The sequence below is a fragment of the Suricata suricatta genome, chromosome 9, assembly GCF_006229205.1.
Source record: "Suricata suricatta isolate VVHF042 chromosome 9, meerkat_22Aug2017_6uvM2_HiC, whole genome shotgun sequence".
In the NCBI taxonomy this organism is placed as follows: domain Eukaryota; kingdom Metazoa; phylum Chordata; class Mammalia; order Carnivora; family Herpestidae; genus Suricata; species Suricata suricatta.
The window spans coordinates 73,174,556-73,177,520 of NC_043708.1; the positions used below are offsets into that span (position 1 = coordinate 73,174,556).

The 2,965-nt window shown below is 32.0% G+C and overlaps 1 pseudogene; it reads left to right on the forward strand.

The window, feature by feature from the left end:
• The first annotated feature begins 19 nt into the window (after nucleotides 1–19).
• The window catches only part of LOC115302272, a 7,065-nt pseudogene continuing 4,119 nt past the window's right edge, over nucleotides 20–2,965 (forward strand).

Sequence of the window (2,965 nt, forward strand, 5' to 3'; positions counted from 1 at the left end):
ACTCCTGGAAAAACTAGGGATGACGATGAAGGAACACAATCCTGAATGGTAATGAGGAGACTCTACTGGATCCAGCATCATGCCAATTATATTTGCTAATGGTATGGGTTACTGAATTATGGAATTGGATTTTTGTACTAAGTGCAAGGGTATTGCATAAAATCAGATTCTGGTTTAATATTTGAATATAATTTTAATGCATTTGTCATTGCTTATAATTCTAAAGTATAAATTAAATATAAAATATTTAGTATAAAATATTAAGTATAAAATATTTACTAATCCTTTTAAATATTATATAAACAGCTTAGAAACTCTAATATACATAAAATGCTACTCATTTTACTAAACATACGATTCTCTTCAGCTGAACGGATGACATTTTTATACCTTGCAAACAAAATATATAAGCAAATTGAGTTTCTGATACCTTCATCTTATTAATAACATTTTCCATACATTGACATAGTAGAAGAACATAGATTTCACCTCATTACTGTATAGACGTTAGTTTATATTTTCTTTCTGTATTTAACATTTTGGCATTTATAACTTGGTTGATAGCTGACACCTGAAGAACATGGGTTTGAAGTGTATGGGTCAAATCATATGTGAATTAAAATATAAATATAGTATAATAGTGTAAATTTACTATGATTTTGTTAACACTTTCTATTTTTGAACTTATTTTATTATAAGAATACAACATATAAAGTATATATATGTAAATAACATATAAAGTAAGTGCTAATTGCCTATATATGTTATGGGTAAGGCTTCCAATCAAACTTAGGAGTTACGTTTTGGGGGAGTTGAAAGTTGTACCTGGATTTTCAACTACGCAGGTGGTTGGGGCTTATACTACCCACATTGTTCAAGGATCAACTGTATTTCATTATTTATAATTTTCCCTATCATTCATTAGGTATAAATAACATTTTTCTATTTTCCTTTATATTATTTAATATGTATTAATGCTCATTATAACCTTTTTTCTAGGTAGTTAGTATATCAGCAGCATATGCAGACCTTTCTCAAAGTCTGGTGGAGTTACATCCTGACACATCAACTGTACGCTGAAAGTGAATTTAATACGCCTACCCTATTGAACATAACTTAGGCTACCTTAAAAGTGCTTAGAACTTTTACATAAGCCTACAACGTGGCAAAATCATTTAACACAAAGTTTAATTCATTAATAAAATATTCAATATCGTATGTAATTTCTTGAATATTGCACTGAAAGTGACAAACAGAATGCTTTTTGGGTACAAAATGGTGGTCAGCATATTGTTTACCCTCATGATTATGTGCCTGACTAGGAGCTGTGGACGCCCAGCATCATGAGAAAGTATCATACCGGAACATGATCAAAATTAAAAATTCAAAGTATACTTTCTGCTGAATGCTTATTGCTTTCACATCACTGTAAAGTAACAAAACAAAACACTATAGATCAAATCATCATAAGATGGGAACTGTCTTTATATTCATTTTCCCATGTTTACTTATTTTTAAAGTAGAATAAATTGATTATAATGAATTCTTCATTATTCACAGAAAAAATTTAAAAATTACATATGTGCCTAAAATCTGCCAAAGCACAAAGTGACAAATTATTTGACAACAAAATCTGAAATCTCTCATTTCATATTTCTTGGAAAGCAGAAAAGGGAACGTAAGATTCATGCACATCTCATAAGGATTTTTAAAAATCTAATATTATTATTATTTCATTTGCTAGCCAAAGATTTTCTTATGTACTTCTCCCTCTGATTCGCATTATGAAAAACACCTTGTAACAAAAAAATTAAATGTATTCTAACAATGAAGAACCACTTAACAGAAAACAGAAGGCTTGCAACTGTCATCATTCTGGATTCAGTATTTTAATAATAAGACATGTTAGTGGCTATATGCAAAGAAATTAAGTCTGCTTGTTAAATCCCAGTGAAAGCTGTATTTTAGATATAGACACATAATCTTTCTGAACCATGTTAATACTTATTAGCTAAGATTTCTTAGAACTTCAGACTTATTGGTTCATTTTTTCAATGTCAAACATGCTAACGATCTTTTAAACTTTACTGCTTTTTATATATATTTTATGCAGTGCCAAAAACTTAAAAAATACCCAATAAATACTAACGCAGTAATTACACTGTTGATAGCATTGTTTTTTCCTTCTACTCTGCTGGTGAAAATGGAAGGCAACTAACTAAGGTCTAACAAGGAAACAGAAAACACATTTGGCAGCTATTTTGAATATAAGGGACAGCTATTCATAGAAGTCCTGGCAGAAGTAAGTGACATATCCAGAGGACAGCAGCAGGAACTTTTGCCACCTTTATCCTGAAGGACAAGACCAGGGTATGGAAACTAGTAAGAGCTGAAGCCATAAGGGGGACCACAGGATACTGAGCAGTAAAGGACGCAACTACTGCCAGGATTTTAGTGATGTGGCAGAGAAGAGAACTAGAAGTGGTATCAAAGCACCCCCAAATGTATTAATTGAAAACAACCAGAATTTAGTTGAGTCCATTTCTGAATTTTCTACTCTGCTCCATTGATCTACTTTCTGTTTTTGTGCCAGTACCATATTGTCTTGATCACTTTAGCTTTGAAACATAACTTGAAGTCTGGAATTGTGAGGCCTCCAGCTTTGCTTTTCTTTCTCAAGATTGCTTTAGCTATTTGGGGTCTTTTCTGGTTCCATACCAATTTTAGGATTGTTTGTTCTAGCTCTGTGAAAAGTGCTGTTGGTATTTTGAGGGGGATCGTAGTAAATGTGTAGAATGTTTTGGTCAACTTATTTTGATAAAGCAGGAAAGACTATCCAATGGAAAAAAGACAGTCTCTTCAACAAATTATGCTGGGAAAACTGGACAGTCCCATATGATTTCACTCAGGTGGAATTTAAGAAACAAAGCAAATAAATAAAGAGGGAGAAAGAAGAGGGGCAAAC